At 41.0% G+C, this 13,466-nt stretch overlaps 1 protein-coding gene and 1 long non-coding RNA gene across 11 annotated transcripts in view; one reads left to right on the top strand and one right to left on the bottom strand.

Annotated features, from left to right (window-relative positions):
* Positions 1 to 13,466, bottom strand: part of PARD3B (par-3 family cell polarity regulator beta) — a 1,131,600-nt gene that overhangs the window by 945,966 nt on the left and 172,168 nt on the right. The window lies entirely within an intron of this gene.
* LOC136576617 (uncharacterized) overlaps positions 1 to 13,466 on the top strand; it is a 154,687-nt gene that overhangs the window by 39,907 nt on the left and 101,314 nt on the right. Inside the window, exons 3-4 of one of the 6 annotated variants that reach the window (XR_010786391.1) lie at positions 8,093 to 8,263; positions 12,053 to 12,209. The exons of the other annotated variants lie outside the window; for them this stretch is intronic. This is a non-coding gene — a long non-coding RNA (uncharacterized lncRNA). Of the gene's footprint in view, positions 1 to 8,092; positions 8,264 to 12,052; positions 12,210 to 13,466 lie in introns of those variants that run through there. 6 annotated transcript variants of the gene reach the window in all.

The following is a 13,466-nucleotide window of genomic DNA, read 5'->3' as shown; positions in this document are numbered from 1 at the left end:
AATATCTTAAACCGATCAAACAAGATGCTGTCAAGTTCTGTCTGTTTTGCCTATTAATTGCCAAAGAACATTATCTGACAAACCAAATAAAAATGTAAATAGAAGCAGTACAGGGCCATTAATCCTAAACAAGAGATATTTCATGGCTGGAAGATGCGGTATTTTGAACGTTCTTCCCATTGGCTTTGTTCCCAAGCACACATTTAGCTGCTGCTCAGCTATGCTTTTACTTTAATTCTACTTTTTTTTTTTTTTAATAGTGCCTCTTAATTTCATTCAGTAAAGTGATTATTTATCCTTCTCTTCACTGTAAAAGGAGATTGTTGAATTAAAGTAGTTGTCTTGAATGTTAAAGAAGCAGAGCCTACATGTCTTAGTAACATTATATAGAAATAAAGACAGCCTCTTCAGTAACACAACCATCTAGTGAAGATAAGTGCTCGGCCCCATTGGAGCTGCAGTGAGCATGTGCGACCCTTCAGGAGGTTGGCACTGCCTGGACCCCCATCAATATGAACGTTATTCCTTATCCTCTGGATAAAGGCTTTCTTTTAAACATAACACAACACCTTTAACGCTATGTTGCCTGACACAGTGCGGCAGCATGTGCACCCTGACTGCTCCTCTGTGGCGCCTCAGATCATGCACTCAGAGCAGGGGATAGGAGAGGCAGGGTGTGGACGCTGACTGCTCCTCCCGGGCACCTCACAGCATGCACTCAGAGCAGGAGATAGGAGAGGCAGGGTGTGGACACTTACTGCTCCTCCCGGGCACCTCACAGCATGCACTCAGAGCAGGAGATAGGAGAGGCAGGGTGTGGACATTGACTGCTCCTCCCTGACACCTCAGATCATGCACTCAGAGCATAAGATAGAAGAGGTAGGGTGTCGACGCTTACTGCTCCTCCCGGGCACCTCACAGCATGAACTCAAGAGCAGGAGATAGGAGAGGCAGGGTGTGGACGCCGATGTGCTGAGTCTGGCAGCAAAGCATTGAAGTAATAAAATGTGTTCTATTATTTAAATAGCTGCACTGCAGTCCAAGGTTTCCAGATAAAATGCCTAGTCAGCATCAGAGAGGTGAAGGTGCCTATGGGCAGCCTAGCCATTTTGATGGCCCTGATAACCTGGGGGCTGAGGTGAACAGCAGTGTCAAAGGAAAGGGATGTTCCCTTCCTGCTAGGACTTGGTCCCGAAACAGACAGTACTATGCACAGGAAAATGGAGAAAGTCCAGCGTTGGGTTAGGCACTATGGATCCAAAAGCCTTGGAGCAGCGTTGCAAGATATGTGAGACAAGTCTGACACAATGGTGTGCACACTACAGGGACTATGAAGGATTGATGTGACTGAGGAATTATCTCCCCAAGGAATGGGATATGGGAAATGGGGGAATTATGAAGTTGCAAAGTTATGTTTAATAGTAGAATAGGAAATATTATGCAAGGCATTGTGTGCAAAGTGATGAAGATATGTGCCATACTGTAACAGGAGAACAAGGCACTTTGAGTAGTGGCGTTATGCTCTGATAAAAGATGATGCGACATGTAGTGTATGAGTGATGTCATTCTGCACCTACGGTGTGTTGATTCTGCAATGACGTAAAGCGTCTAAATTGGTGATGTACTATGGCACATGATGTCGTGATGTTGCCATGCCGCAGGCCTTCAACAATATAGCATGGAGTACAACAATGAGTATCAAGTACTATGAGGGCAGTGGTTAGTAATGATTGAGGTTCGAAGTCCCTTGTCTCACCGAGGTGTTTCCATGACATGGCTATATGGACATATGTTGTGAGTGTGGATTTTGGTTTTAGGTATGAAATATTTAAGTAACCAGTACTCTTCTATGAAGCTATAGAAAACCAGCTTGTTCGTAACATTTTTATAAAAATGTATGCTGCCCCCGCCTGTGCCCACTGCACCATTACACAACACCAGCACCCGCTTCATTCTGCACGTAGTTCGTAGTATTGAAGCAGTGATTCATGTTGACGTCCTATGACAGAACATGATGGCACTGTCCAATACCTCTAGCAATAAGTATATAAAGAAGTAGTAAAAAAAAGTTTTCAACAAATTAGATGCTTTTCTGTTTTGATTCATTACATCAGATCTATGTATGATCCGCCACTACTGCCTTAGGTGCATTTTCTAATAAGCTACAAAGTAGTTTAAAATCCATCTCCTGTCTCATGTCTGTAACCCAGGCTGCTACCCTGTTCTTTCCGTATAACATACAATGTTGTTCACCGCTGCGGCTAAGAAGAAAAAGGCTATTATCTGGTAATTGGAACACATACTCTAAAAACTAAGTCTAAATAAGGGGGATCCTTTAGTTCTGCTTTAATCCTCATGCCTCCAACAGGGCTATGTATGTTTCCCACATAACCGATTTTCTTTTGATCTTTTGAGATTTTACAGAAAAGTAACAGCTGACATCACATTAGTAATATTCTAAATCTTCCCTCAGTCGTACACTGAGCAGACCTCAAGGACTGTAAAACTATTGTGATTTATGCACAAGACTCTTACAGCAGAATGTTAACATAGAATGACTGCCACTACTCTGTTTTGTTGAAAGAATTTTGATTAACTCCTGGAAAAATCAGTATTTGTATTTTTTCTAAAGTTACACTTAAACTAAATACTTTAATCAGTAAATCTTCCATCCTCTAATTGTCTTGTGCCCAGCGTTTTGTGCATTAGTGGCTTTTTCCTACTTGTTGATGAGCCCTGGAAGTCTGCATGGCAAAAAGGAACTTTGCTTGCACCATGAGCTCTCCACAGTTTACTTCCTTTAAAGACTCCAAGGAGCCTCGAGACGACACCACTAAGATTTATAAAATGTTAGGCTCAGTGAGACTTGAATAGGGCAATGGAAGAAACTCAGGGTACATTTTAGCATTTTTTTTGTCTTTTTGAGATAAAAATCGTTCTGTCTGTCAAGAGCTGTGTAGGAGTTATACACTCCATTATAGGAAATGTGGTTACTGCCTTGATGAGTGTATTACTTTAAGAAACTTGTTGTTCATTTGTTTACCATTTCCTTTTGCCTGTGCTACCTAATTCTGCATTATACTGGTAAGCCACCCTAGCATGCTACTCAGGCTGTCAATCACCCAAATATTACACAGGTATTGGCTAGCTCGTTAGAAAGCTGTTAGCAGATCTGTATTTAGTAGTTGAGACCTTTGCATGGGTTGGTTGAAAGTGGGTGGTATAAATGAGATGGGGTGTGGTAGTCTAGAGGAGACTAAAGAGGAGTAGAGAAAGTCTACAGGAGAGTCTGCAGCAGAGAAGAAATAACATTAGGAGAAAGACAGTGTGGTGGGAAGGAAGAAAAGTGTGAGTACAAACGTTGCATAAGATTTGCAGGAGAGAATTGAAATAAGTTATATAAATCAGGATTTTCACTAAGAGAAGGAAAAGAGAAAAAGGAAACAGATCAAGAAAAGCAAGGAATGGCCTAAAAGCATCAGTAACTAACTATCCACTGGATAGGTGATAAGTGTGATCTGTGGGGTCTCAGCACTGTTCCTAAGAAGTGGGGTCCCTTTAATTCCATTCTCGTTACTGTGAGTTCACTGCACCCACCAGCTGTGATGTCAGATTGAAGGTAGCAGTGGTTGTACATGAGTGATGCTCCTTCACGCATTTCAATGGGGCTGATGGAAATAGCCAAGTACAAGCACTCGGCTATCGTTGGCAGTCCTATTGAAACTGAATTAAGCAGGGCTGGGCACTTATTACCACCACTCTACTCAATCTCTTGCTCACTGTAGTCATCCGCACAATAAGGAAGAGAGGGGGACCGCTGTTTTCGGGATCAGTGGGAGTCTCAGAAGTAAGACCCCCATCAATCACACTTCTATCCCCTATTCTGCAGTTAGGGGATAAAAATAAATACTTGCATAACCCCTTTAATGACATATGCTAACAAATTAGATTATACATTTCCAAAACTGACGTACATTTTAAAGAGGTTCCACACTTATATGAAAGCAGGACACACAGTTTGAGAATACTATTACATAGATATTAAAGGGGACTGTATCTGGCTCCCTTGAATGAGGCTTAACTGCAATGATGTACAAAGTCTCGGACAGGCAAAGTGCAGTTTCCAGGGAAATAAAAAGAGGATTGTATTTGCTATTCTCATAGAATCCCTTCTACGAGCAAGGACGAGCTTCGAGCCTACCTTATAAGGCCGAGTTCAGATGCGGCAGAATTATTTTATTGTGAATCCCACCACAAATCTGCTATGATTTTTTTTTTTTGTCAGATAGTGCTGTGTATTCATCGGATATTGCATAGGGTGAAATCCATGGTGAAAATATGAAACTCTTCCATATAGGAATAAGTGCGCTCTAGACTTGACATATGGTGGGATTTGAGACCTACAGTCACTTGTATCTGCACCACAAATCTATCATGTCTAAGATCTTGAACATACCTACAAATTTGTGAACCTGAGCATGTAGCCAATCTTTAAATCCCAATGAAATATCTTTTTTTTTGTCTTTTTAAGAAAGTGACAATTTACAAAAGAAAGTGCATAGAAAACATGGACAGTCCACTAAAAACAGTGGGCTTTTAAACCATAAATTTTCGAACGCTTTAAAACATCAAAGATGTTCCAGTGGATATAAAACCTTAAGGACAAATGTGGAGAGGATGCTATCAATTTCTTCTTTTACTCATGCTTCAAATGACCCGTCTAAGTGCACAAAGATTATTCTGCAGTTCAGTAAGTGGCTCTGTATAACTGAAGTAGGGGCAGCGGAACATTTAGAACAACTCACAATATCTCCAGTTACTGGTCTATGTCGCATCAGAGGAAATTGAGAAATCTTTATTTTTCTGTCCTTTTTGCTCCTGTGCAATGCTAGGTTCACACTAGCGTATTTTGCCGTTGTGGACTATTTGCTCAATTCCATGGACCTCATTATAGCCTATGAAGCTATATACATGGGCGCCCATATGTGAAAAAATCCCATGGCTTCCTGTTTCTGTCCATTTAATGGAAAAGAAATAAGACATGCCAATTCATGTGAATGTGCGGTGTCCAAGTATATTGGACAACACATGGACTGCTCGTTATGTGCTGTCTGGGCGCAATTCGCAATTATGGCTAGTGTGTACCTAGCCTTAGACTTGAAAATTAGCAAAAAATTGTACTTTAAAACCCCATGTGGTCCTGTAAAAAGAGAAAAAAGTATTTAAAAAATTGAGATGAGAAAAAGAAACATTTGATTTTTGGTTTATTTTGCAGATTTTAATCGCTAGGTCCTCAGTGAACAAAAACCTTAATTCAGCTCCCTTGTCTTATAAGTGCACAGATCTTTTAGAGTTCCAATGGGCGGAATGCTGGTCATTATTGACAATGAAGGACGTGGAAACGTCTAGGCATTATCAGGATGTGCAGTATTGCAGACGACACCTCTTCTAAGCAAATGTGCAAAATTTTGCAGGATATAATGGTCATTAACAGCTTAAGTATTTTCAGCACAGTTGTTGACATGTTCTCTCACATAAACCGGTGATCTAAGGACTTAGACGCCAAATATACCTTAAAAGCATCTAATAAAATAAAAGTGTTATCACATCAACACATACGTTGTGACAAAATTACCAGCAGTTTGTCACATGGTGTGAACTTGTTCTAGAATATCCCAAGCAGCTAACAACTTCAGAATGTTTGTCCTCTATAAGGTGGTATATCTATGTATATGTTCATAAAGCGGAATCGGATGGGGATTTTTGCACATTGATTTTGCTTCTAAGACCTGCAACACTAATCTGCAGCTGAGCTGTGGATTTCTACTGTGGGTATGCAAATGTATGGCTATATACTCGAAAGCAGATTTAGCTCTTTACAATGGGCAAAACCGCGTGCAGATCTCCTGGAGCAGAATCCGTGAAGAGAAAAGATATATAAACAAAAAATAAATGAGAAAAATCCCCTGTGCTAAAGAGGGTATATCCAATATAAAAGGAAATCGTGATAGAAAAATCTCCAATCATGTACTTGAAGGGAGGGTCTATAGTGAATCCAGAACTCCCCCACCCCTAGCTGATCCAAGCAGACATGGAACGAAGTGCTTGATCCGGGAATCAATAGTACACTCCAGTAATATTAAAGCTTGCTAAGGAAAACAGTATCACTTGAAGCAATTTTGGAGTTAATCACTCACTTTGAGAGAAAAGGCTATGTATTTGCTATTCTGTGCACAATAAGGACAGCAGCTCAAAGTGGACGTGGATACTCTATGTCCAACATTGATAACTGCGAACTGACGTCTACTTACTGCACAAAGATCTAATGGGTACAGTAGCTGTGCCAGAGTGATCAAGGGCTCTCTTTGCTAAAGGGGTTTTGTCATTCAAAGAAAAAAATCTATACTTACCTATTTTTCCCCAGTCAGTCTTTTTACCGCATCTTCTCCTCCCCAATCTTCTTCTGGCTCTTGCAGTTCCCTGGGTCACCTCACCTCCAGCCAGCCGGATCCTCTTTTTCCTGTGACGTTACGTCCATTGACAGGTAGTCTCCTTCCTGCAGGTCAGTGTACGTTATGTCACTAGTGACAAATTGGAAGAAACACTCCCACTTCTTAGTACATAGCACTCAGTGAGGTTAAAAAAACCCTTCTCCCTTCTCCTCCATGTTCTCAGCTGTGACCGTATTTTTGCTATCAGCGGGAATTAAAGCCCGGGATCAAGTACCATATATTTACACCGCGCTTGGTTTTTAAGGGGTTAATGTACCATATAATAGACTGAAAAAATAAAAAAAATATATTAAGTGGGAATGAAATGAAAATACAAGTGTGCCATTTTCTGAGAACTTAGTTTTTACAGCATCCATAGTGCAGTAAAAATGACATGTGAACTTTATTCTGTTGGTCAGTGTAAGTACAGTGGTACCAAATTTTTATATATTTTTACTTTTATATTTTTTCTACTTTTAGAAAGTAACTTTTTTTAACTTAATATTTTAAAATTTTTGTTACAGGTTTTAAACATTGTATTAAGCCTTTTTCTACATTTAAGTCCCCCATAAGGGATTTGAACTTGCACTCACAGAATGTTTGCACTATAGACCACATTACGTCAGTGTTGCCCTAAATAGTGGTTCTATATGTTGCCTATTAAGCCTTGTCACAGGCAGGGCTTAATAGACATCCATGCATAACAGCCATGGGAGCCTTCACCCGGTTCTGGACTATCATGCTAGCTTAAGGGTGACGAGTGGGTGTCAGTGGGTCCTCCAGCTGACTGTTTAGATATATGGTCAGTTTTGCCAGCTGCTGTCCGCTGTTAAAAACAGCTAATGGCAGCCAGGTACGGAGCAGACTCTGGTGTATATTTATGTGATGTAGTCAGGAAGGGATAAAAGTGCTCCCTTCATTCCACAAGGGGCAAGCACCATTGCTTCATCCACGATACTTCTGTGATCAGTCTCTGACATAATATGGCAAATGGCATCATCCTTAAATGAAGGGTCTAGTTTAAAAAAACTGCTATCTTATTAGGTGAATAAATGTAATTGAAGGGAGTCTTCCACTTGGCTTCCCACTCTAGAACCTTAGAATGTAGAGTGGCTACAAAGCGTGTCTCTCCATCAAGAGGACTGAAGTCATTGCTGCATTACACAAACTGCTACTTCATTTCAAAGGGTGCCATGTAATACTTTATTTTCACACAAGAATACAGAATCAGCTGGCTGTTTACCTGATGCTAAAACCTGATTGCAGAAAGAACTGAGGGATCCTTCAAATCAATAAGAGGTGTTTAAACCGAATAACCTCTTTAAAGTATGGTAACAAGTACTGCAAACTGCATTAAAACTGTATTCTCTGACTAAGTTCATTGTGGTCTCCAACATCGGCACTTTTATTGTGACAATCGACAATTCGTAAAACTAGCAGTTTTGGCTTAAGACATACCTATGACTTGGTACAATAACATAAATCTATAATTATTTAGGACAGAAAAATATCCCCATCGCCACTGCCGATCCCCAATTACAAAGAAATGCTCCAGCAACCTGGAAACTTAAGATTACCCTCTGGCATTATGTTGTCTACAGGGAGACATCAATACAACCAGAAATTCTAAGATAATTCCTGCTTTGTTAGAGGCAATATATATGTCTCAAGTTGCCACACAAATCAATCGTCCATTGAAGACAGCTGAGGATAATCTAAAGTGCTGGAACCGGCATGAATAGCCACATTTTTGTAGAAGTAGACGTTCTCAAGTAAGTAATAAAGCGATAGTTGATGGAAAAAATACATATGTGACATCTCCAAGCAGAAAGAATACAGTACTGTACAAACAATAAGACGAGAAATACATTCAAGTGAGCTGCTCTTGTGGGAGAACAGTTTCAGTCTAGTTGAAGCGTAACATCTCAAGATCCCCTTTGACATTTAGTCTTAATCAAGGGCTGGCAGGTACAGCTTTCCTAGGAAGGTCTTTCTTGGCAGGGAATATGGTATTAAGCCATCACCAGTCCCTGCCATTTTTTGTTTTTTTGCAGAAACTACAATTTTCCAACCAGAAAACTAATTGAGTAGAGGGCATAATAAACGGCACTGTCACACTATATTTATAGTGAAGCTCCAACTTTGATCACCATTGACTATGCAGGCATGGATATTTAAAATCTATTCTCATTAAACATTCTCCACCTCTATTGGCTGTAAATCTTACAATAAAGAAAGTAACCACTAGTGGAAATGGTCATTAAAGGGGTTGTCCCGCGAAAGCAAGTGGGGTTAAGCACTTCTGTATGGCCATATTAATGCACTTTGTAATATACATCGTGCATTAAATATTGGCCATACAGAAGTTATACACTTACCCCCTCCGGTGTTGGCGTCCCCGTCTCCATGGCGCCGACCGAAGCCTTCTTCTGCCTGGATTAGACGCACTTGCGCAGTCTGCCCTCTTCTGTCCGGCTCCGGCGTGCTCACACCGCAGAGGTCTTCTGCGCATGCTCAGAAGACCTGTGCGGCACGAGCACGCCGGAGCGGCCCCTTCAGCGCAAGCGTGTCTAACCCAGGCAGAAGAAGGCTTCGGTCGGCGCCATGGAGACAGGGACGCCAACACCGGAGGGGGTAAGTGTATAACTTCTGTATGGTTCATATTTAATGCACGATGTATATTACAAAGTGCATTAATATGGCCATACAGAAGTGCTTAACCCCACTTGCTTTCGCGGGACAACCCCTTTAAGTTGACTTGATGTTGCTGACAGATCTGGTCATGGCTGGATTTCAATTCTGATTAATGGCATTTAGGAATACCTAAAACAAAATCACAGCAAAACAAAAACAAAACAAAACCACCACATGAAAACAACTCATGAAGGTAGAGCCAAACACCACATTGTTCAGTCCTGTGGGGCTGAATGGTAGGCCTGACAGAAATGAACAGGGTGGAATTAGGCTCCTCTCCCTACCAGCCCCTTTCCACCTCCACTTTTTTTTAGGGAGAAGGAATGCAAAAACACAGCAATTTCACAATTTTTGCTTCTTTTTGGTTGCATTTATCATGTGATAAAAATAAGTTACATTTTAAGGGTCTAGCACAGATATGGCAATACTAAATAAGTATATATTTTTACGTTTTACTGCTTTTGCACTTTAAAAACATTTTTTGGGAAAAAAAAGTCATTTTTATATTGCGACATTCCCAAATTCATACATTTTTAGTTTTTTCCACTAACGTAGCTATATAAAAGCTTTTTTTTCCTCTTAATTTTTGCACAATGCGCTAGTAACAGGCAAGGCATCAGTAATGCAGAGTACAGAGCTGCAAAAAGACAGCACATAAGCAAAACTACCCTGAGTGGCTGACATAAAACGATTGTATGGCGGTCATAGTTGGCATTAAGGTGAATTTACATGGACCGATATTCACCTGATAGCAACTGTCATCCCAAGTAAACATGGGACCATGCAGGCCAAGTGAGCAAAAATCGCTCACTTGTTGGAGGCACTTAGTTTTTAGCTCACCTAAAACCAAAGATACTATTGGCCCGTCCATATAGGCAGTCATTTATCTATGGAGGACTGCCCGTTTTACTCTGAATGGAGGGGTGCAGTCAGAAGAGATCTCAGGCACACTCCACCTTCATTCATGGAATGACTAATGCTCCAATATGACAGCTCAGGATTGATAATCATTGGGATGCCCAACCAATAACCTGTTGAAGCCACCCTTAGGACCTTTATACATGGGGCAACTGTAGAGAGCTTCAGTGCTTTCACACAGCAAACAGGCTGTCGTTCATAGATGAACCTCGGCCTATGAACAAAGGCTGATCATCATTTTTTTGCCTGTCGAAACTGAACGATGAACAGCTTTGTTCGCTCTTTAATTGCTGCGGGCATTTACGTTGAACCATCGTCGTTGAGATTCCTACGAACCAGCAAGAATCTGAAAGATATAATCAGGCCATGTAGAGGGGCCCTTACTGATAAGCTTAGACCCAATATGCTTTGGTATTAACCCCTTCCCGCTGCAAGGCGTAAGTTTACGTCCTGGCAGCCTGGTACTTCCCGCAACAGGACGTAAACTTACGTCCTGGAGATAGCGCGGGATCACATATGATCCCGCAGCGGGAGCCGGCTGTCAGTCACAGCCGGCGTCCCGCTGCAACAGCGGGGGGGCATCGGAGCGGACTCCCTTTGTGTCTCCGACCATGGTAACAGGACGCCAGACACTGGCATCCTGTATTGCCTATGACTATGATTGCTGTATAAGCGATAAGGCATGGCAGAGCAGTAGCTCTGCCATGCCTTATGACAGCGATCATCATGGCAGTGGTTAAAGTCCCTCAGAGGGACACAAACAGTGCAAAAAAAACAAAGATTAAAAAAATGAATTAAAAAAATGTAAAAAAATACATTTTTTATGCTTTTTCTCAGATTAGCATAAAAAAAGGTTAAAAAAAATTAAAACCCCACATATTTGGTATTGTCACGTCCGTAATGACGCATACAATAAGTTGCACATGCTTTTGACTGTGCACTGGAAAAAACGCTTTAAAAAACGCTAAAAAACTGAGGCAAAATGCTAGTTTTTAGCATTTTGCCTCACTAAAAACGCAATAAAAGTAATAAAAAAAGCCATATGTACCCCGAAATGGTACCAGTAAAAACTACAGCTCGTCTCGCAAAAAATAAGCCCTTATAGAGCTCCATACATCAAAAAATAAAAAACTTACAGGACTTTGAATGCAGCAATTTAGAATAGAAAAAAGATTTCTAAAAAAAAGGGTTTTTATTGCAGAAAAGTGGGAAAACCTAAAAAAAAGTTAGAATTTTGGTATCGTTGTAACCGTACCGTCCCGCAGAAAAAATGGAATGTCTCATTTATGCTGCATGATTAACGCTGTAAAAAAAAATTAAAAAATCTATGGCAGAATTGATGCGTTTTCTCTCCCTGTTATCATAAAAAAAAGATAAAAGTTTTACAATATAGTCTATGTACCCAAAAGTGGCACCGATAAAACCTACAGTTCGCCACACAAAAAACAAGCCCTCATACGGCCGCGTCGACGGAAAAATAAAAAAGTTATGACTTTTGATAAACGGAGAAGAAAATCCGCCAAAAATTGTTGCGTCCTTAAGCCCAAAATAGGCCATGTCATGAAGGGGTTAAGATTGTGTCACACCACAATAGTAATCTTCAGTTAGCAGCTACTGTGTGACAAAGCATTTGATATTACATCATTTACCCTAACTGCCCGATGCAAAAATTGGCCAACATGAAAAAGCAGACAGTTGAAACAAACAGAATTCAGAGTCTATCATGTTTCCCATGTCAAGGCCACAACCATCATTTCTTTTTCTACCAAAAGGTATTATGGTATTTCAGCCTTCGAGCAGAAAGTCAAACTACAAATACATTTGGAAAAGAAATTAAATTTGTTAAAAAAAAAAAAAAAAATGTTCCACCATTATTTTTGATTGCAGTAAGGTGCAAATAATCAAATACATTTTATTTTTCCTGACTTTCTTTCCTTCTCACAATTGAGGAAATAACATGAGGTACTTCAATCAAAATGTACTTGTGCGTCCTGTTTTTGAATTTCCAACTAATGCACATAGATGGGAGGTCTGCAATTACTCCTCACAGAAATCCAAAATTTCTGAAGCAGAAATGCAATTCACTTCATAATTTACTTTTTTTTCCATCTGGGTTAATGAATAACTGAAGAACTTGTGTTTTTTGGTACTAAACACAGCATTTTCAAAAGCATTAATAAAGCCGAGACATTAAAGTAAAATAGAAATTGTATGTTTTCTGTGATAACGCCAACAGCTTACCTACGACACGGCACTGATACCTGTCAATGCAGAAAATATACCATTTGAACGTTTCCATATATTATCAGACATTCTTGTGAAATTACCTGATTTCACCACACATTCTCGCAGGTAAAAGAGCAGTTTTGGTCAAAATAAGGACAATTTTAGCATGCTGCAAACAGGGCAGTAACCTATGGCCCTCAATTGATAAGGGGCCTCCTGGGGACTAAATAGGGGGTATTAAGAGGATCACAAGTTATCCTATATCCAAAGGATAGGCGATAACGTGTTGATTGGTTGAGGTGTCATCATTGAGCCCCCCCGACAATCTAAAGAACAGGGGTCCCATATCGCCCATTCTTCTCAATTCCAGTAAAGCTCTATATGTTGCATGTAGACACCAGTTGTAGAAATGAAGTGAAACTTTGGGTCACTGTTGACGTGTTCATGACTGAAATTCGGAGCCGGTTGAATATTGTTTAAAGGGGTGGTCTCGCGGCAGCAAGTGGGGTTCAGCACTTCTGTATGGCCATATTAATGCACTTTGTAATATACATCGTGCATTAAATATGAGCCATACAGAAGTTATTCACTTACCTGCTCCGTTGCTAGCGTCCCCGTCGCCATGGTTCCGTCTAATTTCGGTGTCTTCTTGCCTTTTTAGACGCGCTTGCGCAGATCCGTCTTCTCCCTTCTTCTCCCTTCGGCTCCGCTCGGCATTTTGGCTCCGCCCCCTTGTACGCATCATCGCGTAGCTCCGCCCCCGTCACGTGCCGATTCCAGCCAATCAGGAGGCTGGAACCGGCACACATCATGGGGCGGAGCTACGCGATGATGCGTACAAGGGGGCGGAGCCAAAATGCCGATGCTGCCGAGCGGAGCCGAAGGGAGAAGACGGATCTGCGCAAGCGCGTCTAAAAAGGCAAGAAGACACCGAAATTAGACGGAACCATGGCGACGGGGACGCTAGCAACGGAGCAGGTAAGTGAATAACTTCTGTATGGCTCATATTTAATGCACGATGTATATTACAAAGTGCATTAATATGGCCATACAGAAGTGTATAACCCCACTTGATTTCGCGAGACCACCCCTTTAAGGCAGCCCAGGAATCATGGTGCACCATCGGACCTGGGTGCG

The sequence above is a fragment of the Eleutherodactylus coqui genome, chromosome 8, assembly GCF_035609145.1.
Source record: "Eleutherodactylus coqui strain aEleCoq1 chromosome 8, aEleCoq1.hap1, whole genome shotgun sequence".
In the NCBI taxonomy this organism is placed as follows: domain Eukaryota; kingdom Metazoa; phylum Chordata; class Amphibia; order Anura; family Eleutherodactylidae; genus Eleutherodactylus; species Eleutherodactylus coqui.
The sequence above is the reverse complement of the archived record's forward strand: the minus strand, read 5'-3'. Positions and strand labels throughout refer to the sequence as shown.